This window comes from Sus scrofa, chromosome 3 (assembly GCF_054392235.1).
Source record: "Sus scrofa isolate SSC_HxYL_T2T_F1_AM1 chromosome 3, Sscrofa_HxYL_maternal_Yorkshire_Landrace_v2.0, whole genome shotgun sequence".
NCBI classification, from domain to species: Eukaryota; Metazoa; Chordata; class Mammalia; order Artiodactyla; family Suidae; genus Sus; species Sus scrofa.
This window is the reverse complement of record NC_139385.1, coordinates 14,358,423-14,382,544: the sequence shown is the minus strand read 5'-3', so window position 1 is coordinate 14,382,544 and position 24,122 is coordinate 14,358,423. Positions and strand designations below refer to the sequence as shown.

Sequence of the window (24,122 nt, the reverse complement as noted above, 5' to 3'; positions counted from 1 at the left end):
GTTTGATTTTCAGAACTAGAAAAATCCAACTGGGAAGTTTAGTGAAGTTTCTATAAAGCAATAAATCACTTCCGGGCCTACAGCAGCCTTCAGCCTGTTCTCTTAAGTGGATTTGAGTCGGAGGCTACAGTGAAAGGAAAAATGGCAGCTGGCAGGCCTGAAGGGACCAGGGCGGGAGAGGGCCGGTGAGGACGCGGGGAGCTCATTAAAAGAGGAAGAAAGACAAAACAGGGAAGTGGGCCAGTTGGGGCCAGTCCTAACTCCCCTTCTCCTTCTGATCATGGCTCGGATCCCTAAAGCACCCAGACAGATCCTGGCACTTTCTTCATCCCGCGTCCCAAACCAGCTCTTTAGGAAGTTGACCATGTGGCCGAGTCAATCCGAGGCCCCCCCGTGCTTTTCAAAAGTGATAGGAGGAAGAATACTGTGTCAGAGTCTGATTGCTTGTAAAATAAATATTATTTTGAGAAAAAAATACACACAAGCCTAGGCTCTGAAGGGGAAGATGAGCATGGATTTCCCAATTTGATATGTGTTTCTTTGAAAATCCCTCATGGTTTACGAAGACAAGCTTCTTAGCAATGACTTGCCTTGATTCTTAACTAAAGTGCTCTTTTGGTGGAGGTGAGATACTGGTTACAAAGGCCAGTTCTCTCTCTCTCTCTCTCTCTTTTTCCTTCTTAGGGCCACACCTGCAACATATGGAAGTTCCCAGGCTAGGGGCTGAATCACAACTTCAGCTGCCAGCCTACACTATAGCCACAGCAACGCCAGATCCGAGCCGCATCTGCGACCTACATAGCAGCTCGTGGCAAGGTCGGATCCTTAACCCACAAAGCAAGGCCAGGGATCAAACCTGCATCCTCGCGGATAAGAGCCAGGTTCTTAAACTGCTGAGCCACAATAGGAACTCCACAAAGGCCAGGTCTGCAGTGAAGAGGTCTGCTTTCTTCTCAGTCTTGAGTGCCTCGTTCAAAGAGGAAGCCGATTTCAAATCACATCATCCCATTTCTTTATTTTAAATTTGAACTTCAGGATTTGCTGCACATACATCCTCACTACTTTTGCGGTTGATTTTTTTGGCAGGGACCATTTTTTCTGCCCTATCATGTTACAGGTTATTTTTTTCTGGTCAGTGGATTTTATTTAATTTCCTAGAACTGGATCTCAGTTCTAAAGACTGTTCCATGTCCTTCAAAACATCCTGGTAATAACACTGCTTAGTATATTATAATACAATGTAACATAAGTATCTTTTTTCAAAGGAGTCAGTAGACCTTCCAAGAAAGGTTATTTAATAAACCAGCAGAAAGGGTAGAAAACTAAAGATGCACATGAGAAGTTCCATTCAGGCTCATTCTTATGCTTTGTTATTTCCTTCTAGAGTTTGCTCTGATCTCACAATCACGGTTACCCCGACGGAGCACTTGGGGGGAAGGAGTGAGTGTGTTCCTTCAAAAAGAACAGAATCCCCTTTCCCCACTAAGAACATAAAGAAATCCTGAGAAGTGGGCAGAGTAAATGTGAGGGAAAACACTGCCATGGAATCCAGAGGGGGAGCTGATTCCGAAGGTGCCCGCACTCAACGGTCCAAAGGAGATTTGACTTTGCCACTTCGGCGTGGCGCTCTCCATTCATCTGCCTGGTCCCTGATACCCAGATTCCAGCAAGGCGCGAGGCGCTTCCACGTGGAAGCCTCCATTCCAGCGCTGGAGACAGACGGGCCAGACACCTTCCACCCCGTGAGGGCCTCACACACCACTGGGGGTCCTAGGCCACTCTCCTTTTTCCAGTTCTCAGCTCCTATAAGAGTGACCTCCCTGGAAGTGTGAAAGTACCGTCTGCCGCTCCCTCCTCTGAGGTCCGGGCTCGGAGCACACACACTGATGAACACAGAACCCCGGAGGTGGGCGCCCTGATCAACCGTGACGGAGAAGGAGCATTTTGCAAAACGAATATCCAGTGGCATGAAAAGAAATACAGTATGCAGAAGGGGGAGAGGGAAATTACGTGGGGAGGGCAGATCGACACGCACAACACGGATAAAAATGCAGAAGGTATTATAATGTATTCATTAAATCCCGCTTGGGAGAACACCACGCTCTCAGAAACGCCCCACGGAGGGCTAAACTTCTAGGACGCTCCTCTTCCCCGGCGGGGTTTCAAACGCGGTGTCAGCGGGGTCCCAGAGCGCTCTGCCTTGGTCTTGCTACAAGCCAGGCCTGTCCTCCTGCCAAGAGCGGGTCGTGCAGTTTGCTCAGAGGGCAGTTCACAGCGCCTCTGCACACACGGCTCCCTGCGGGGAGTCCCCGGGGGCGGCCCCTCTGGGCTCCTGTCCCCACTGCGTCTGGAAGTAGCTGTGTGACCTTGAGCAGATCGGCTGGCCTTCCTGGGCTGCCAGCTTCTTTATTTCCAGTGGAAATATCTACTTAGCAGCTTGTAGCAAGCCTGGAGAATGTTCTGAAAACGGCAGGTCAAACCCGGGCACCTGACTCATTCTCACTGAAGAAGTGGAATCCCTCCACGAGGGCTCCTTGCCTCCCTCCTGCTCCCCATCCCTACCCTGGTTTTCCTGCCCTTTCAAGATACTCCTCTCCCGCCTGACCCAATGTCACAGCACAAGCAACCAGCACCTGGGGCCACGGCAGCTGGACCAGCTCAAAGGCTATTTTGGGGAAGGTGGAAGCTTCCAGGCCATGAAGTAAACTGTCCAGGAAGCTTCGAGGTCCCCATGAGAGCCTCAGCCTTAACTGAGGGCCAGCATACAGCAGCCCCAACAGGGCAGGGACTCCTGACCTAACTCTGCCGTCTGACCCCAGCTACTTGGCGTCTATACTGGGAGGGACAGGGAGGAGCCTCCCACCAAAGGAGGACCCTGAGGGGAATTAGCCTGAGGAATCCAAGAGCTGGAACGCAAGAGCCCCACAGCCAAGGCTGAGGTTTCACACCACCAGCTGTCAACCTGTCACGGTGGGTTTTTGTCTGTGTGTTTGTTTGTTTCTAATTTGCTATTTAATGCCATGCTACTCAGGTAACTAAAGACACGAGCGCCCAGGGCTCTGCCCCTCAACTTAGCACAGGGCGCCTCACCCATTCTGACCCTTCCTGCCTGCACTCTTAGGCCCTTTGAAGGTATAGGAGGGCCTTTAACTCATCACTGCAACCTGTGAGTTGGCCACTCTCATTTTACAGATGGTCAGCTGAGGGGTGTCGAGGGCTGGCAACTTGACCAGAACCACAGAGTCTGGCTCTGGAGCCCATACTCTTTGTCCCCATGAAATACCGCCTTTCAGATGGATACTGGGGCGGAAGGAGGAGAAGGACTGCAAGGAAGGGCCAGTTTCACCAGGAGCGACGGAGACAAGCCAGGAACTCCTGTAGGTGGAAGACCGAGCAGTGGGGGACCTTCGGATGTCGCTGTGCGGCTGAGGACCTTGTCTACAGACTCAGGGCACCCGTCCTGTGACGTGGATGAAAGCCCACCCATGCCTTCACCCCTACTCTCTTGGGTGTTGCACGGGCTCCTGTCTGTTGGCTTAGAAGCTCTAAGTGAGCAGCCAGGCTCTGACAAGCACCTTCTGCTATGAACATGCAGGCTCGTTTTAAAAAAGCTCCATCTCAGAAGTACATAACCCGTGGCAGGATGGTTAGCACGGTCTAAGATGGCATCAGACTGGTTTTGAAACCTGTGAGCCCAACTGACAGGCGCCAATAGGTTAGGGGAGGGGTGGTGAGAAACAAAGTCCCCTCATATTCTGGGGGCTGCAAACTCAGATCTGTTAAGAGTTGCTTACTGTCCAAAAATATCCCATTTCCAAAAATGTTTAGGAAGTTCAGGTGCCCCGAAAGCAGGGTCTTACAATCCACCTGCTGACCTGTTCTCAGCTTCAGCATCTACTGGTCAAAGAGCACATCCCGACACGGGCACTGGGGACCTCACTGGCCTGGCCACGCAGGGTCATTGCAGAAAGGACAGTTCTGTTTAGTAGCTGATCCTAAGCACTCCTCTTAGGGGCCTCAATGGCTTCCACTCCAAATCCCTCTCCCCACGCCCCCCTAAACCCACACAGAACTAGCAAGTCTGGTTCTATGAACTTCATGCTCTCCATTTCTGCCTAGTGAACTTCTATCCTGGTTCTTCTTCTTCTTCTTCTTCTTTTTTTTTTTTTTTCTTTTTCTTCTGATTATCCTTTTAATGTACTGATAATATCATTTTCATGCTTGATATATTGGTATTAGTGTGTTTTTCCTCCGCATTCATTTGAGCTAAGGGTTTCTCAATTGTCTGTTTCCTATTTCTATAATTTCAGCTATTTTCTTTATTGTTTCCTTCCTTCGTCTCATTTTGGGCTTATTTGTGACCTTCTTTTCCTCGCTTCTCACGGTGGAACCCAGGCATTGATTTTGGACCTTTCTTCTACTCTAATATAAACATGTAAAACTATCGACTCCTCTCTGAGTGCTACTTTAGCTGCAATCCACAGATTTTGATATGATGTATTCTTATTACCATTTGGTTTAAAATATTTTCAAATTTCCCCTTGGATGTACATTTAGAAATATGTTGAATATCCAAATATATGGGATATTCCTGGATATCTCACTGCTACTGCTTCCTCCCTCCCTCCCTCCCTCCTCTTTTCTTTTTAGGGCTTTACCTGCAGCATATGGAAGTTCCCAGGCCAGTGGCTGACTCGGAGCTGCAGCTGCTGGCTACACCACAGCCATGGCAACACCAGATCTGAGCTGTATCTGTGACCTATGCCACAGATGGCAGCAACACTGGATCCTTAACCCACTGACTGAGGCCAGGGATCAAAGCCACATCCTCATGGATACTAGTCAGGTTCTTAACCTGCTGAGCCACAATGGGAGCTCCCACTACTGATTTCTAATGAACTCCTTCTAGCTTCACAGCACACCTCTTTTTTTTTCTTTTTTGTCTTTTGTTGTTGTTGTTGCTATTTCTTGGGCCGCTCCCACGGCATATGGAGGTTCCCAGGCTAGGGGTTGAATCGGAGCTGTAGCCACCAGCCTACGCCAGAGCCACAGCAACGCGGGATCCGAGCCGCGTCTGCAACCTACACCACAGCTCACAGCAACGCCGGATCGTTAACCCACTGAGCAAGGGCAGGGATCGAACCCGCAACCTCATGGTTCCTAGTCGGATTTGTTAACCACTGCGCCACGACGGGAACTCCCACAGCACACCTCAAATACCCCCTCTTCCCACCCTGGCTCAGAATCAGACCATGGCTACATGAGGACAGGGGCCATGTCACTTATTCACTGTTGTGTCTCCACATCATACACTCAATAAAAGATTTGTTGACCAGGTTGATGCCTTCTTGTGTGTTTTCTAAACCCTCTGTTACTGTCTATGTAACTGGACTAGTTATCCAAGTATAGGTCTGCCTCACTAGCATAAGAGCCAGGCCACAGCAGGCACTTGAATTTTATAGTCTCTCCAGGGCTCCGTCCAGGGCTGACACAATGGGAGGCTTTTACTAAAGGACATCTAAGCAATAGCTTTAGGTAGAAAATCTCCATCTTTCTTCTCATATCAATGGGGATGTCTGATGAGGCTCTTGGTTTAAGGGGCACTGACAGTATAACTGATGGTGTACTTAACAGCAGACACTAGCTGGGAAAAAGTCCGTTTCTCCTGTTGAAATGATACGCTTCTGCGAGTCAGCAAAGGCATCCATTCAGCGGCCCCCTTTCCATGACATCTAGGAAACTCAGGACTACATTTGTGTGTTTTTCAATCACTCCTTTAGCTTATAATATCTGAGAGTGCTTCTCGGCCTCTTTTATTGATTGACTGCTTTCTCCCCAGATTGAGCTGTTTTGGGTCTCAATGTATCTGGGTTTTTTTTTTTTTTTTTTTTGCTTGGTGTCCTCAAGTTCAATTTCAAAGGTAGGTGGGATCCATCATGTGATCAATCACATAGGCTTGTCAGTGGAATTCTGCTGAATAGGACGGTCAGGATCCCATGAGGGAGAGAAGCAGAAATCCTATCTTTTGGTGGTTGGTGAAGAAAACGAAAACTCCTCTGCACATGGGGATATTGCGGGGGCAGGAGCCAGCCCCCCCCCCCCACAGCCTCTCACCGTGGGAAGGGGCCTGCCAGCCCTGGGCTGGGCCATGGTTCACTGGTTCCAGCCCTTCCTTCCTTCCCCGACCGACTACGTGTCTTCCCTCAGGCTGTGCAGAAAGGCTGAAAGGTCTTCCTGGGCAAAAGGACGAGAATGTTGGGGAGCTGAGAGCCAGGACAACTCCGAGGTTTAAATCAGGCCGCCCCGAGAGGGAGAACGTGGGCTGGAGAAAGGGCTGAGGACGGCGGGCTGCTGGGAGAGGGGGACGCACGAAGGCCTGGGGCCGAGGCGCTCAGGACATGAGAGGAGAGGACGAGGGATTGGAGGGTAGGAGGGCAGCGCTGAGGAGCTCCATGGCAAAGAGAACAGGAGAAACGAAGCCCTGCAAGCAGGCCTGGTCTCGGTTGCGGAACAGCAGTGCGAGAGCAAACGAGGCCCAGGCCACCCTCAGGAAGGCCGGGGGGCCCTCTCTCCCCGGCCTCCAGAAGTGTTGGGGGCCAACCAGCAAGTGGAAGGAAACGTGGCCTTTAGAAGTCAGTCCCACGGGCGTCTACGCGAGCCCCCAGCCCGCATCTGCTTGGACAGCTGGGCTGAGGGCTTAGGAGGGGGCTCGCCAGCACCCCCGCCCCACGCCCCACTCTCCGGCCAAGGTGCCTTCTGGCCTTGCTGCACGGGTGGTCTGGCGCCCCCAGCCCGGGCTCCTTCTCTTGCTGGATGCCTGCCTCTGGCCTGCAGGGCCTTGCCCTGGCGGGATCTCCAGCGGCCCTGGGGAGCGCAGCGCAGGCTCCGGCGGTTCAGGAAAGAGGGATCGGCAGGTGCGCGAACCACCACCAGCTCTGCTCTCCCATCGGCGCCCTCCACGAGGGGCTCCCCTCTTGGAAGAGCACAGCCCCGGCCTCCCTTTTCCCACCACAAGCGCCAGGGCTCCTCCTCGTCCCTATTTTAATGGTTAAAGACACGCACACCAAATGCTTCCTAATTACTCCTTTCATGGCAGATGCAGTCATTTCCTTGGATTTTACTGCCATTCGTTTTCCTCACCGATTTATCCTTAGCTACTCTCCTTGAATCTTGCTCGCCTCCCCCGAGCCTTTTCCTCCCCGCTCCTCACGGCCTGTCAGCACGCCGCCAATCCCCGGGAGAGATGGAAAGCCTTGTAGAGCCCACTGCGCAAACACACATTCCTCGCCATTTATCACATTTAGCATGCGCACTTCCACTCTCATCAAAACCGGCCCCAGCTCGCTAACTCATTTCCCTCTCCCAATTACAAATTAGTCCATTAGGCTGTCTGCAGTAGGCCCTCTGTTGCATCTTGGTAATGGCTTCTGAGATTTCCATCATAATCGTAATGGCTCCCTATGCAGCCATGAGGGCAGATGGAGGCCGCTAGTGGGTAATGAGCTATCTCGCTACCAAAGGGCACAGCCCTGGGCTCATTATTTAGCCTTGGCTGTTTTGTGAAAACAACAAGAAAGGTAAAATGCTGAAGGGAACACTTTAGCATATTAAATTAACACTTCTTGAAAATTCTCTCTGTAAACATGCCATATTTCCCCTTTATGCAACATCCCGAGTGCCAGAGCACACTGTGGGGGGAGGGGAGAGAAATGAGTCAGAAAAGGGGGGCAAGACATGCCACTCTGAGAACCTGGCACAGCATGATGGGAGAGGTAAGAAGTGGGTCTGGGCAGTTCCTCCCCAACCTCCACTCTGCACCTGTGTGCACGGCTGCAGGGATGCGCTGGCCTCCAGGGAAACTCGGCAGCACCTGTTTCTCCTGGTGCTGACCCTCCCTGGTCCCCGTGGGCACCAGCCTCGCCGCTCCTGCCCCCCCCCCAATGGCCCCATCCAAGCCTCTTGCACATTTGTGGTAGGTTCCCTGGACAAAGGCTGCTTCTGATATAACAGTGTTTTCCCTGATGTTATCAATTCTTGCAGAATCGTTTATCCTCAGGTTCCACCTCCCCCCACCCCATCTTAACAGGTTATTTCTTCAATACGTGGCAGCTTTGGGGGGCTGGCCCTGAATCACTCCTGCAGAGTCGATTCAGAATCCTCCGAATATGGCTCCTTCCTGGAGGAGGGACAGCACAGCTGCACCCTGACATGGGGACCCAGGTGCCAGCAGCCTCTCCAGACAGAAAAGACGGCAATTACACACGCCACTGCGAGGGAAATGCCACGGGAACAAACGGGGTCTTCTAATCGGAGCCCCGGGGGGGGGGGGCAGAGGAGGAGCCCACGGTGGTTTTGAGGAAACACAGGTGTGAGTCTGGAGGAACCAGAGGTACTTCTACCAGTAAAAGTACAATAAATAATCCCACCATGGACCTAGTTTTGAAAGCCTTTTCTTCTTGCTTTCAAGAGTCATCCTAAACCTTTCCTAAAATGCCTGAGGTTGATCCAAAACCAATCAGCCTATCCTGTCCTTTACTGGCTCTTAAATCCACGGCCGCACTCCTCCCTCTGAAGGGCTGGAGAGCCTTCACATCTATTATCTCGTTCATCCCACAGTGACACTGTGAGCCAACGCGGGGAGGCTGTAATTATCCCCAGGACGCAGAAGAGGGAGGTAACTGGCTTGTCTAAGAGCCAGAATGAAAGCAGAGTCCCTGACTCCCAGGCAGGGGCTCTCCCAGCTGCCCTGCAGCCCCCCTCGTGGCTCTGCTGCTTCAGAAGCCACATGTACTTTTCCAAATAAATCCCCTGCTCCTATGCTGGTAACAAAACACAAGGTCAGCTTAGAAAAGCCTGACTTGTGGAGTGGAGATGGCCTGAGCCCAGGGTTCCGGATGGGTCTGGTTGTACGCAGAGTGGGGAACCAGTCGACTTGGCTAGGCTGTAAAATACAAATTTATGAGCTGTTTTTGTTAAATTCCGATATGGATTTTTGAAAACGAAAAGGATGGATGGGTAGATGGCAGCAAGATGTTTAATCAATGTCATAAAATATAACATTCATTGGGCTTCGAAAATGAAATTAATAATCTGTGTAGAAGTATCATTAGGAGATAAGTGACATTTCAGGCTTTGATTTGTAACTTGCAACAAATCTTACTTCCATATAATTCAAGCATTTTTAGGGAGATTCATCTTTATTAAAAAATATCCAAACCTTTACCCCTCTGCTTCACAACCAGCCTTTCTTTCCCTCTAGGATAGACCACTAAATAAAAAAGGATACATTATCATATACATGCTTTAAATTAATGAAGACAGAAATATCATATTTAAATTAAATCAGGGATTTCTCACTTGCTGCTTATCAGGGGAACCTAGCTCTCTTTAATAAGTTTTTTTTCTTCTCTTTTTATCTGAGACGTGGGGCTTCAGTGGTTCTATCGGAACTGACGAGACAGCTCACTTTCACTCCAAAGGCCAGAGCAAGCCGTAGAGAGAAATTCCGTTCTCCGATATCAATTCGAGAACCGTTGAGTCATATTTTAGGGCTGGAAGGGGCCTTAAAATCATCTAGCCTTAGCTCTTCATTTAACAGATGAGGAAACTGGGTCCAGGGAGAGGGAGCGTGAAGACAAACTAGAGCGAGCAGGTCTGGCCCCGAACCAACCCGCTCCCTTCCCCTCCCCCGGTCCGCTCTCCCCCTCCTCCAAGATCAACTCCGAAATGAAATGAAAGCTGGGCTCTAAGGAATCCATGTCATGCGCATTCAGGGTCTGTTCAGCTTTCCTTTTGTCTTGTTTTGGTTTATTCTGGAAGAAGGAAGGAGAGGAGCCTGACTAACTGACAATAAGGACAGTAAGGATGCTTGTCAGTGCACGTATGTCCCCGTTGCAGGTCCACACATGTAAGTGTATCCTACTCAAAGAGTCCTTTGCTCCCGATGGACGTCTTTGCAGAACAGATTCTGCCTTTGCAAAACTTACGGTTTCCAAAGGAGACAGGTTGGGGGCTGGGGGGATGGGCTGGGGGTTCGGGATGGAAATGCTATAAAATTGGGTTGTGGTGGTCACTGTACAACGACAAATGTAATAAAATTCATTGAGTAATTTTAAAAAAAGAGTCCTTTGCTTTTCACATGAGTGTAGGCGGGGTGGGGGCGGGGGCCTCCAAAGGCGGGGGCTTTGCCTCTTCTGGATAAACGACAGCACACAGGAAACGGCCCTTCCAACCCACCCCCCACAGTCACAGCTGCCCCTGAGGAAAGGCTGGCTGCAAGGATCTCGAAGTCTCAAGGCCCCAGAGAGATGACACACCATCTATCCCAAGCCCCTCTATAGCCTGATCCCCAGCCCCTGCCAAGGTCCCCTGAAACACTCACACACCAAGAAAGGGCCACGCAGAACTTCACAGAAAAAGACTCATAAAAACCAACAGAAAAAGAGATCCCAACTGACCTCCCCCTACCTGAATTCGGTATAATTATCCTTCCCTGGATAGAGTACAGGTCTACACAGCGGAATGAGAGGCAGCTCCTTCTCTACTACCTACGTACCTGCCTGTCCGCCTGCCTGGCTGTCTACCTCCCTCCCTCCTGCCGCTTCAGGCAACTGGGGAAAATAAAGCAGCAATGGAGGGGAGCCTAATAAAGAGTGTTCTTCAATCGACAGCCCGTTTTCCAGGATCGAGCTGCATTCAGGGTCCACGCAGACACTGGGATGAAGAACACCAAAAACCACTGGGACTATTTAGAACATGCGCCTCTGTGAACAGACTATCCAGAGTCAGGAAAGTCCCGTCCTTAGGCCACCTGCAGAAGCTCCCTTCTCACCACCACCCTTGAGATATTCTGATCCTTTGTTCTGAGAGCACACTGTAATCCTTGCAAGACCAGGGCCTGGGCCCCAGCCACCCCTTGACACAAGAGCAAGCGATCGGGTAAAACAGCAAGGGTCTGAATGTCCAGTAACTCCTCTGGGGCTGCCGGAACGTGTGGAACGGCCTTTTCCGGGTCCCAGTCCATCAGTGTCATTCTCATTTATATCCCCTCTCCCGTTCCTCCCCCTTTCCCCACCTCCAGTCCTTTCCCCTTCCTTGACCTCTCCGATAATTGCCCTTAACTGGGCTCCTCCCTCTCTTTCAGACGCTGATGAGGAAGCCCCAGTGAGTTTCCGCGGTGGGCAGGACCACCGGGAGCCCCTCGCGAGATAAACGGCGGCCGGTGCGTCCCGGTGCCCTCACGGCTTTGTCCTCCGGAGGTCTTGGGGAGGCTCGCTCGATGTGTCTCACTGAACATTTCCTCCCAGACCCCTGAAATTTCATTACCATCGTTTATCTTCAAAGAAATCCAAACGCGCCCCCACCCCCTCTCCCACGGAAAGGTTAGGTCTTTGCTCAAGCCTACGGACTTTAACCTCATAAATATTCCCAGCTATAAGATCTTATTAAGAAGGTATGTCTCCCAGGAGCATAAAACCATCAAGCTGTAAATTTTATTTAATTTCCCATGAGATCTTATGGCCTCATACATATAATTAGAGTGCAGTATAGAGCACTTTTTTGTGTTTTGTCAATAAATCACCAGGGAACAATCAACGTTTAAGAGGACAAGCTTTAATGATTTTTCAGACCCCTAAGCAGTCGTACCTCCACACTGGCAAGCCAGTCTTTAACCTCATCTAACTAGGACTGTGGACTGCGGCGTCAGATAGGACCCCAAACACTTAATCCTATTAGATTCCCCGGCCCAGACAATCACGGCGGAACACCCGAGGGACGTATTGATTTTGATGTGGCCGACAGAGAAGGCGCGCCGACCTCCTGACAGTGCTTTATTAAGTGTTTACAAATTAAATATCTGAAGGTCTGCAACAGGCCCAGCTCGGGCAAAGGGGCCGGAGCGAGATGGGTGAACTGGACCCAATGGGATGGGCTGAAGGGGAGGCGGCCTGGGGAAGGACTGGGCAGGACCTCCTCCCTCGGCCTCCACAGCAGCTCTGGGACGTCCGGATGCCGCGAGAGGAAATCCACACGTGTACTTGGCTGGTGTCGCCGGGCTAGGACTGCAAACCCGCCGTGCGGCATTCATTCGTGTCCGAAAACGCCGGTCCGATGAGAGGGCTGACTGCTAACCTCTGCCTCCCTCGGGAGGGCTCCAGAACATAGACTCGTGTTCCTCTGGGTTCTTCCCCTCACACTGCTTTCTAAGCAAATCCACCATCCGGCAGGCACAGAAGCCCTGAGCCTCGGTTTTACATTTGGCTTAAGAGTGGAACCAGAGTCCCTGCTTTCCCCGTGTCCCTTCCCTGCTCAAACACATGTAGAAGGCTCCAAATGTCATACCTGGCATTCAACACTTGTCACGGTCCACATGGGTATATCGGTGTGACGCCTCCACGCCCAGACACATCTCAGAGCCGGGAGATGAGCGTGGTGCCAAGAAGAGCGGGCACAGGCCACTGCTCCCCTCTCTCCCCTCACCACAGAGGCCGCTCCCATACACTCCGACCCACCTCGGAGGCTGCTTAAATTTCTCCTCCGCCTGGAAGCCTCCTCTGATCAGCCTAGAAATGACGTTCTTTGAGCGCCCACACTGTCCCCACTTCCTGACAGCCCACAGTTCTCCGCTGTCTGTCCAACCTCCCATCCTCACATTAGAGCTCCTGGGGCCTCTAATCCCTCTTCCTCTTTCCTTCCACACAGAGACCCACACAGGGACCCAGCACAGAGCAGGGCTGTGGACCACCTGACTCACAGGCCAGCCCATCAGGGGCCCCTCGGGTATAAAGGACATCTGGTTTGGGGTTCTGATCATCAGCATCATCCAATGATGCCCAAGAAATGCAGGCAGGAAGAAGACCAAGGGGGCCCCCCTGCTGGGTTGGTTTAGTCTTTTGTCCAAAGTGACAAGAGGGGACTAGGTGAGCCTTAATGACATGCTCCGTTCTGTGAATTTACGATCCGTCAAAAAAAGCGTCCAAGGGGACGGCCAGCTATCTTGACAAAGGCACACACTGTGTTACTGCAGCATTTCTTTCTGAGCTATTTCTACCCCAAAGTTCTGAACTACCCTTAAAATGGAACCCCTACTGAGAAGTACGTGTATGCACCACTCAGTGTGTGACCTGCATCTCTCTCTCCACACACACAGACACACACACACACACAATGAACATTTCTGTCCTACTTACTTTTTTCTTCATCTCACTTGTGATCCATCCATTACAACAGAGCAGTGGAGGCTAAAGTCAACGGCAGTGAGAGACATCTTTCATGATAATCTGGCCTGCGGCCTGCCTGCAAACAACCCAATAGCCTCAAGTGCCTTCAGGTAGCTAAGGCCATATAACTGGCCTTTCTTCTTCTTCTTCTTTTTTTGTCTTTTTAGGGCCACACCTGTGGCATATGGAAGTTTCCAGGCTAGGGGTTGAATCAGAGCTGTAGCCGCTGTGACAGGCCACAGCCACAGCAATGTGGGATCTGGGCCATGTCTGTGAGCCACGTCTGTGACCTACACTACAGCTCACAGCAATGCCGGATCCTTAACCCACTGAGCCAGGCCAGGGATCAAACTCAGGTCCTCATGGATACTAGTCAGATTTGTTTCTGCTGAGCAGGAACAGGAACTCGTTTTTTTTGTTTGTTTGTTTTGCTTTTTGTTTTTTTTTTTTTTTAAGGCCAATTGGTACTTAACAGAGTACCTGGCACACAAGAAGGCCTCTCCCAAAAAAGTAAGCTACTATTATTTCTATCATCTTTATTAGATCTTCCTTTCCCATGCTTCCTGTTCAGCCTCTTCTGTCTTGGTTGCCGTAGGCCTCGGGGTTTCCAAAGTGATCTCTAAGTTGCTGAGCGAGGGCGAGCACAGCAGGAGAGGACAGTCTGGGTGCCCCGAACTCCCATCTCTGTTCATAGATTAGGCTTCGGTCCCCGCCCCATGTCCGCTAGCAATGGAAGAGGTGCTCAGCAGACAAAAAGACTTGGAAAGCCAATGCCCCAGGCCAGGTGTCTAGTCTTGGGCATCATTCTTCTCAAGTACCAAAGAGTCATATGGCAAAAGTGATTTATGCAGGCGAGCTGAAAAATCAATCTACGTTACAGAAGAAGAGCTATTCAATGAATCACTATTAACGTCCGCCCCCTCCCATGTGTTTCTAGGTTGTGCACAGAGGGGAGCACTGGGGTGTTAACACTGCTGACTTGGGGGATTCGGCTCCTGTAGGACATGTTTGGGGCCATCCAGGGAGAGGGCCCAGTGCTCACGGTCCTCGAGAAAGCTCTGTGCCCCTGCGGGGTGTACCCCTGAGGGGTCAGGGCGGCGCTGGGCTTCAGAATCAAGCTCCATAAAACAAATGGCTGCAAATGGCCTTTTCCCCCCTCTTACACTGCAGTAATTCATAAGGCCCTCCGAGGGAAGTTTTATGGCTTTATATTAATGTTCATTTAGGAAAGAAGTGAAAAGGGCATCGTCAAGATTTTAAAAAATCATTAGGAAGGGTCCTCACTTGGGTTAAGAGTGATTCCTTAGCACAAAAAAAAAAAAAAAAAAAAAAGCTCTGATATACCATAAAAATTGTTCTAGGATAGTATTTTTTCATCATTTTTATATGACCTCCTTTCTGTCTGCACTTAAACTGCTGAGATAAAAAAGTAGACTGGGTAATTAAATTTTCTCTTCATTTTCATCTTAATTCAATAAATATTAATCAAGTATTTATCATATGCCGAGTACTGTGTTAAGGGTCTGGTGACATAATATCTAATCTCTACTTTAGAGGGGCTCAGGGTTTGTAGCTTCATTTTTTTAAAAAAAAACCCTAAAATTTATAATTATTTGTGTACATATGTAATCATTTAGGATGATCTTATCCGTTCTGACTTTAATTTGATTTGAAGAGCTTTGCAGCTATTTCGATATTAAAAAAAAAAATTAAAAAAAAAAACAGAGCAAAAGGAAAAAACAAGTAAGGACCACCACCAACAGGTGTGGCAACCACCTCTGTGCAGGAGGATGACACCAAGGACTCGTGAGCAATTTATTTATTTATTGGTCTTTTTAGCGCCGTACCTGCAGCGTACAGAGGTTCTCATGCTAGGGATTGAATCGGAGCCGAAGCTGCTGGTCTACACCACAGCCACAGCAACTTGGGATCCGAGCCACGTCTGCGACCTACACCACAGCTACTGGCAACGCTGGATCCTTACCCCACTGGGCGAGGCCAGGGATCGAACCGGCATCCTCATAGATCCTAGCCGGGTTCCTTAACCGCTGAGCCATGAAGGGAACTCCTTGTGAGCGATTTAGAAGAAGGTATGGTCTTAAAGAGGAACGAAGGGCGGATGACATGGTGGCGTCACCACGGCTGCACGTACAGGGAAGGAAGGGGGTGTAGGGTTGGGTGACTGAGGAAATCTGAAGGGAGAGGGATGGGGGGGGGTGAACCTCTAGGTGGTGGTTTTCTGAGAAGGTTCCTGAGGGTGGGCCCGGGAGGTGCCAGCCATTCATTGCGGCTGGTGAATTCTCGCCCCCAGAGCATCTGATGCCACCCTCGGAAGAAAGCACATCTGCAGAGAAAGCGTGTGCACGGGAGGCGTCCCTGCCCAGGGAGCGGCTCGGCGAGTGGGATGTCGGAATGCAGACTGTCTCCGAAGGATGCCCGGAAATTTAGCAGCAGTTACTTCGGGGTGGTGGGCTTGTGAGTGATCTTTATTTTCTTCTCTGTACTTATCTTTATTTTTGATATTGAAAATGTCTTACGTTTATAATAGAAAAGCAATGCGTGCTATTTTTCAAGAAGGTAACGACCAGAACAACAGAACATAAAAAGGGAGAGAGGAAATACGATTGGGTCCACAGGGCAATCTGAGTCATCATAGCATCCTTCCAAATAAAGGCTGCCCTTCTCACGCTCTCATCTCTGTTGTGTGGATGGTCACAGCAGTTCTCCCTGCAGGACTGGTGGGGACATGCTTGCTCTCTTACCAAAGGTCCGGACCAGGTCTCAGGGATCCTCGAGCTGGGGCACAGCAGCTGTCAGGCATTCAGGCCATCACTGCCCACAGGTCAAATGTGGAGGCAGGAGAAATGATAAAGTTGTTCCCCACGACAACCCCAGATCTCTGGCGGTTGGGAGAGATGTATGCTTACTCTTTTGCTGTTTTGTTGTTTCTGAGCCTGGGACATGTGGAATGCCAGGAGGTACCAATCGTGGGTTCCTTTTCAGCATGTCATCTGACCATCACAAAACTCTTCCGGAGTTCCCGTCGTGGCGCAGTGGTTAACGAATCCGACTAGGAACCATGAGGTTGCGGGTTCGGTCCCTGCCCTTGCTCAGTGGGTTAACGATCCGGCGTTGCCGTGAGCTGTGGTGTAGGTTGCAGACGTGGCTCGGATCCCGAGTTGCTGTGGCTCTGGCGTAGGCCGGTGGCTACAGCTCCGATTCAACCCCTAGCCTGGGAACCTCCATATGCCGCGGGAGCGGCCCAAGAAATAGCAACAATAACAACAACAACAACCAAAAAGACAAAAGACAAAAAAAAAAAAAACAAAAAAAACAAAAAAAAACAAAACTCTTCCAAGTGCTCAGAAGTATGTTAATGACCCGAGATTTAATCTCTATTCTTACCCTCTTGCGCACAAACCTATAAATAGGCTCCTCTCAGGGTTACTGCTCTTATAAATTAATTATGGAAGTGTCAACCACATCAGGTTCGTGCTGGCAGAGTAATGAGAGGGCAGCCATCCACTGAGCAGAGGGCAATTCTGAGGATACCCTCTGTGCAAAGTTTGCAGCCTCTGGCCAGGTTCCATCCACTTCCAGGGAGCTTAACCTTGAAGAAGACACTCCAAGTTAGTTTCCTCCTGAGTAATTGAGGGAGGCTGGAAAAGTGATGTCTGGGTGTGGTTTTTGCTTCACACGATCCGCTGTTTCTTCTCCTTTGCTGGGAACAGGTGGGCTAATCAGGTGTGCCCATCTTTTTTTTTTTTTTTTTTTTTTTTTTTTGTCTTTTTGTCTTTTTGCCATTTCTTTGGGCCGCTCCCGTGGCATATGGAGGTTCCCAGGCTAGGGGTCGAATCGGAGCTGTAGCCACCGGCCTACACCAGAGCCACAGCAACGAGGGATCCGAGCCGCGTCTGCAACCTACACCACAGCTCACGGCAACGCCGGATCGTTAACCCACTGAGCAAGGGCAGGGACCGAACCCGCAACCTCATGGTTCCTAGTCGGATTCGTTAACCACTGTGCCACGACGGGAACTCCCAGGTGTGCCCATCTTTCTTTAAATGAGAAGATGTGGAATTCCCATCGTGGCTCAGCAGAAACAAACCTGACTAGGATCCATGAGGATGCGGGTTCCATCCCTGGCCTCCCTCAGTGACTTAAGGATCTGGCGTGGCCATGAGCTGTGGTGTAGGTTGCAGACGTGGCTCCGATCCTGCATGGCTGTGGCTGTGGCTATGGTGTAGACTCGCAGCTACAGCTCTGATTCAACCCTTAGCCTGGGAACCTCCATATGCCACCAGTGCGGCCCTAAAAAAATTAAAAATAAAAATAAACATCAATGAGACGACGTCACTTTGGAACGTATCTACACAATGGCTGTGCCATGCGGCTCACTGATCCCGCTGTTGGTGATGGAAAAATACAGCTGGAAAAGGAAGAGGGGACACAAGCTGACTCACTGACGAACGTTTGCACTCTGCGCATGAGGCCGGGAGCCGGTCTGTAACTGTCCAAAGGTGCTAGGAGGTCAAAATAAATGCTGGACGTGGCAATTTCCTTCCACGGGTCAGGGCAGCTAGATTTTACCCAGAGACCATATCCTCTTGGACTTAAAGGAAAACGCAGGAAGGACTCGCATCCTCCTTGGAAGAAAGGAGAGGCGATTTCGACGGGCTTAATTTGCTCCCTTCTGGGGAAGCGTTCCAGGGCCTCTGGCTCTGAATGTAAATTCAAGTTCTAAGGCTCAGGAATGGATATAATAATAGACTTATGCCCCATACTTCCTGGTCTGCTGTCAGCGTCTCCACAACTGGAGACTTTGGGGAAGATGAATAATTAGGTATTAAGTGTCAGAAATGATAAGTGTCTGGTTGTTTAAAGAACCACCTTCGGTTGTTGCAAATGCTTCTTTTCAGAGTGCTCCGTTTTATCCTTAATTTAAATTTCAGTGGAAGGCTTCCTTTGGAGGCTTGGAAGTTATTTTCCACATACTGGAGGTGATGGAGATGACAGAGGTAACATTTACCAGGGAAAACAAGGAAAATAATAATATACTCACAAAGACCACAGTTACTGAGTACGGTCAGGCACTCGCGTTTACACCCACCATAATTTTTGTTTGTTCTTTGCCCTTTTAGGGCTGCACCCACAGCATATGGAGGTTCCCAGGCTCGGCATCTAATCGGAGCTATTGCTGCCAGTCTACACCAGAGCCACCGCCATGCCAGATCCGAGCCGTGACTGCGACCTACACCACAGCTCACATGGCAACACTGGGTCCTTAACCCACTGAAGAGGCCAGGGATGGAACCCGCAACCTGATGGTTCCTAGTTGGATTCATTTCTGCTGCGCCACGATGGGAACTCCTATACCCACTGTGATTAACCACCACCATAACTTTCTGAGATTACCATGCTTGTTTTACCAATGAGAAAACGGGCTCTGAGAGGTTAACTAAGAAAGCTACAGAGCCTTTAATGGGTAGAGTCAGAATCCGAACCCAAGTCTGTTCCTACAGAGATGGTAAATGACAACACAGGTGGATACACTGTATTCTGAGCACCTGGGCAGGTCGTTTACTCTGGCCTTCTGACCCATGAGGATAAATCCCTAAGCCAGATGGCAGTCTCATCTCCACTTTAACACTTCTGGGGACAGTCCACTCACCACATGTCTTAGAAAAACTTTATGTGTACTTTTATGCCATTAGAACAGACGAGCAGCATGTGAAAACTAATTTACGTGGGTGTCTGAGGACGAATGGTCTTTGGACAATTCCTTTCTGATGCAAACACCAAAATGTCACCACTGCCCAAAAGACTCTTTGTCTGGGACCATGCTGAATGACAGCAAGCAAAGCTCACCTCCTTAATGTATTGATAGGGTTGGCTTCCAGCAGGCACAGGGGCAGTGAGAGTGAAGCCAGGGGAGGTAGAGTCACTGAGACATGGGTTGGTGCTCACGCTGGCACACAGGCTGTCTGAACCCCAGCCCTCATTATCCTCCCTGCCCAACCTTGGATAAATCATGAATGCCCCCTCCCTAGACAAGGGAACTAGACCAAGATGCCCAGGGCCATCTACCTTACACAGGTGTCACGGGGACGGGCAAAAACACCTGCAAACTCTCCTGGTCACAATCACAGGCACTGATCCTTTTTTGGACACAGATCCTACCTGGAACTGGATCATTATTTGACTTTGCATGTAGTTTTGTCACAGCCTCTTTGTCCCCTCTTAGACTATTCATTCCTCGAGGATAGGGAGCCTCGTTTACACTCCTGGTGCCCCTTCAAGGACCGACCCAGCACAGCGACTGACCATCCAGTAGCCTGTTGCTGTTCAAGTGGCCTTGGTAGAGTTGTCACTGAATAGCACTGCATGTGAGGCGCTGGGGGGAGAAGTAACAGTTTTAAACGATTAAACGCTGTGCAGGAAATAAGCAGATGTGGTCCCAGCCATCTAGGTGCCTACATGGAGCTTGGAACACGAGGGTGGACAGCACTAGCTGGAAATAAAGCCAGGGCACACCATGAAGGAAAAAGAGGCCTCCGGAAACGGTTATGATTTAATGGAGATGGGGGGGGGGCGCGTGCCGGCGGGGAGCGCGGAGGGGCTCCATCTGAGAGCAAGACTTGAGCAGGAAGGAGAGCAGGCTGGATTCGGTCCCGCTCGAGAATGTGCATTAAAGCGGTTCCTCTCCTCCCCCACGGGCAAGTGTGCACATTAGGGACAGGTGAGGTTTGTCTGCCTCAAAGGCGAGCTGGTAACTTGCTCTCCGGCCGCGGAGCCGCAGACGGCGTGGGCCGGAGGCTGCCGCACGCGGGATGCGCACCTGTTCAACAGGCGGGGCCTCTGGGCGGCTTCCAGGGCTTTAGGCCTGCCGCTCACATCTTCGAAATGCGAACAGCAGACGGGGACCCAAGCAGATGGAGACGGCACGCCCCCTGAGGTAACCTGGCTCCAGAAGGTTACGGGCTCCGTTTCAGGGGCGATGGAGACAGGCCCCCCGGATCACCCCAAAGGCGCTGGAGCCAAACCGAGACGGAGGGGAAGGAAAGCGGCCCGGGTCCCGACCAAGAGCTTCCGCCAGAAAGCGCATCAGGATCTGTTTCCTGGTTCCCCGCAGTGGGTCCTAACTAAACGGGCATGAGTTGGGACATCTCTGGGGACGGCCTTGCTGGGGAGGGAATACAACAGAAGGCAATAAAATCATGACGGTGCACGAGGGCTTAAACGCGACCGTCCCCCGAACGGTGCCTCCCCCCAAACACGGCGAATAAATGGGGTAAATATAAGGGCGTTTCACTTGACACCGTGGGTGGTTATACCTACGTGTTCCTTATCTCAAAAGGAACTACAGAGACTTACAAACACTGAACTTTTTTTTTTTTTTTTTTTTTTTTGGTCTTTTTTAGGGCCGAACCTGCGGCCTATGGAGGTTCCCAGGCTAGGGGTCGAATGGGAGCTACAGCTGCCAGCCTACACCACAGCCACAGGCATGCAGAACCCGAGCTGCGTCTGTGACCTCCACCACAGCTCACGGCAATGCCGGATCCTTCACCCACTGAGCAAGGCCGGGGATGGAACCTGCGTCCTCATGGATACTAGTCAGATTTGTTTCCACTGAGCCACACAGGAACTCCAACAAACACGGAGCTTTCAATGGATGTTTAGCGGGCTCTCCACGTTAAAAGGGTGCTGTGGGGCGCAGTGCTCTCAGACAAAAAAGAAAGGAAACTGCTGTTCTCTGGAAGACTCTGGGGTCGGCCTCTGGAAGCGTCAGGGCTCGCAAGGATAACTGCTGCAGGCAGAGCCCCGGTGCGAGAGGCAGCCCTATGGGACCCCACAACCAAAGGGGGGGAATTTTATCTTGTGAGTCAGATTTCTGAATTACGTTACCCTCGGTGAGAATTCTTTGGCCCACAGCCCTTAGATCGGTCTAATTTCAATGCTCCAGCCTGTTCTCTATGGCACCATTTGTAATTAAAGGAGCTTTTGATGCCAGGGTGCTAAGGGGTTTGGGGGAGTCTCCCGAAGCTAGTTTGGAACGTGGCTGGTGATTCCAGAGGGATGGCTGGGGCCAAGGTGAATCTACGGGCAGAGGAGTCTGGGGCCTGAGGCTGAGCTGCTTTTTAACACATCAATGTCTTCCTCCTCTGTTCTGCTAGGAGAAGCAGTACGATTTTATCAGGGGAGCTGGCAAATACCCTTGAGCTGTGGGATCTGCTGGCACAGGGCCCTCTCCTCTCAGAAGCATGGCTGTGCCTGATACTTTAGACACAGGGCAGCTCCAGGGCTAGAAATGGGTTTGTCTCGACGAATTTGGTGCTTTGACTTTTATGGAAGGGCGATCGTTGCCTAAGAAAGCATCACTGGAGGGGCTTTCATCCACCCTTTGGAAGTAAAGACTCCACCTTCTGGGCTCTGAGCATGCTCCAGGCCCCAAGAAGAAAGGGTGAGGCTGCTGTCTGTGCAGCCTGTGCTGTGCTGGCATTTAGACCCCCACCCCCACTCAGGATGCCAGGCCGGGACGGATGCTCCAGCAGCTCCGAGCCCTGCCATCTCAATTGAATCAGAACAAAACTGCTCCTTATCACGATGCCCTCAGTTTCGTGCCCGCAAGACCAGAATCATACTGAAATTGGCATGTGGACTGACGTGCAGAGGCCACAGGAACTGATAAAGCTCGTGTTCTGTAGTGACCTGGTGAGGAACGGCTGCTCATAAACAGAGGAGGGATTTGCTAACTATGCAGGTTTGCTGCCAGGCCATTATGGCTTATTTAAAACAGGCCAATGCTGACTCTGGTTACATGCTGAAATTCATAAAACTTTTGAACATGTTATGCTAGTCTTATAAAATTGAAATGTATGTGTACAGTATATTTTAAAGACTTTCCAATATTAAGCATTTCACACAAGCTGTGAAAAATGCTGGGCTCCCCCACTGCCCCTCCCGCGGCCTCTCCGTCTTCCCCATTTCGGCATCAGATGTTATTCAGGGATAATGAAAACCAGAGAAGTCTCTGCCTGAATAACTAGGTTGTCTAACTGCATTACAGAAAAATGAAAGATCAGACCGTGATTGGAAAGAGCCTCGTAACAGCCTCAGAGCCTCAGGAAGGACACACATCTTGTAACCAACCAAGTTCACGGATGTTGCCCCCTTGATACCTGATTCGGTGCCATGGCTCTGGTGAGAGAAATGTAATTTCTCTCTGCTGAGCTCCGCAAAGATGGTATTCAACTGGAGGGGTTAAAACTTCACGTGAAACGAGGATCTGAGGCATTTTCTGTGACGTCTAATCCAATCAGAGATGACAGAGGGGTAAGAACAGGAGCTGGCCAGACCTCAGAAACTAATGTTTTTCTCCAAAGATGCCTGTTTCTACTTAAAGATAGATTACCCTAAAAATGCAGGCTGGTGTGTTGAAATCTTGATTATGGAGGGTGAGTTTCCTTAAACCTTTTAAACAAAGTTTTCCTCATTGGAGCTAGCATATATGTTTTTTTGTGGCTGGTAATTATTTTCAAGAATGTCTTAGAACACTCACATGCCGATAAAATGCCCACCAAGCAGACACACGCGCGCGCGCACACACACACACACACACACACACACGCACACACACACTCTGCTTCTCCACGTTCAACCATTAGCAGCCACTGGGTGAGGCTCAGGGCAAGAAGCGGCCCCTCTAACGCACCTTCAAGTTTTGAGACTGTATGGCTACTCCACGAAACCACATCTAAACCCAAAAAACCAACGTGAAAACCGAAAAGCCCCCAAACAACCAACCTCGCCCTCCTCCCCTACTGGCCATGTCCTTCCTCACGCCACAGGCACCCCACTGGCCGTCTTGCTGTTCCTCAAACACACCGCGGGCGCTTCTCCCTGAGGCCTGGCATTTCTCACACAGTGGGCCTGGGACCCTGCTGTGGACCCCCTGTCCCCACGACACTCATGTCCTTCAGATCTTCGCGTAAATGCCACCTTCTCAGTGAGGCCACCCTTGTCTGCAGGTAACAGCACGTCCTTCCTGTTTCCCTGCCTGCTGTTTTCTATCACAGCACATCACCTAGTAGACTAGTGAGTCTACCTATTTAGGGGCTTTTGTCTATCACTCCCATCTCTAGTGTGGGTAACAGTGCCTGACATAGAGGAGAGATGCAAGAAAAATATTTGTTAAAAAAAAGAAGAATGGAAGTTAGGCAGGCTACTTCAGTAATTTGGGGGTAGCCGGACACAAAACTGACAATCTCCTTACGTATCTCAGAGTCTCAGTGTATGAAAGAATGACACACCTGCTCTTTTAACATTTCCAAGAGCCTCCAAAGGAAACCAAAGTCCTTCATTTGACTCCAGCCACGTATCTCCCCTACCCCTTTCTCCCCATCCCACCCCTGGCCAACCCTGCCTGCCTTTTTTTTTTCTTTCTGTCTAAAAAACAGGACTAGGAAAGTCGTAAGAAAAACCTGCATGAAAGTATGGCCATGTTTTGTTGATTAGAGCCATACACTGTAGAAACAGTATATCCAACAAGGGACTTACTCAAATACCATTTGAATTGGAAACTCTTTCTTCAAGAATCCTTCTTTCAACAGCCTTTGTGCAGTGAAACAGACATATCCAGTGGGCTGCTGGGTTAATTACCACTCTGCATAACTCCAACTATCCCGGGGGGAGAGCCTGCCTCGCTTCGCCTGTTTAAAGGTGTCACTTGCCTGACTTCCTTCTTGATCTCCTTATATTCTTTCCAGCCTGCCCGTCCCCAGGAATGATCCCCTGTAAAGATATCCAGGAAATTCACAGGCTGAAAACACACTGCCGGGGTCAGATCCCCACGGCTGTTATTTCTGACACAGACTACTACATGAGGCTGTCTGTTGCTAGTCT

General features: G+C 50.4%; 1 protein-coding gene and 1 long non-coding RNA gene across 10 annotated transcripts in view; one reads left to right on the top strand and one right to left on the bottom strand.

The window, feature by feature from the left end:
* Nucleotides 1–24,122, bottom strand: part of AUTS2 (activator of transcription and developmental regulator AUTS2) — a 1,184,853-nt gene that overhangs the window by 280,714 nt on the left and 880,017 nt on the right.
* Nucleotides 9,396–22,526, top strand: LOC146404413 (uncharacterized). 2 transcript variants are annotated; one of them, XR_014840369.1, is made up of 4 exons: nucleotides 9,396–16,256; nucleotides 16,580–16,964; nucleotides 17,265–17,365; nucleotides 18,556–22,526. It is a non-coding gene; the product is annotated as an uncharacterized LOC146404413 (long non-coding RNA). The 2 variants fall into 2 exon arrangements; XR_014840370.1 differs by having other exon boundaries at nucleotides 17,265–17,409; nucleotides 18,483–19,240.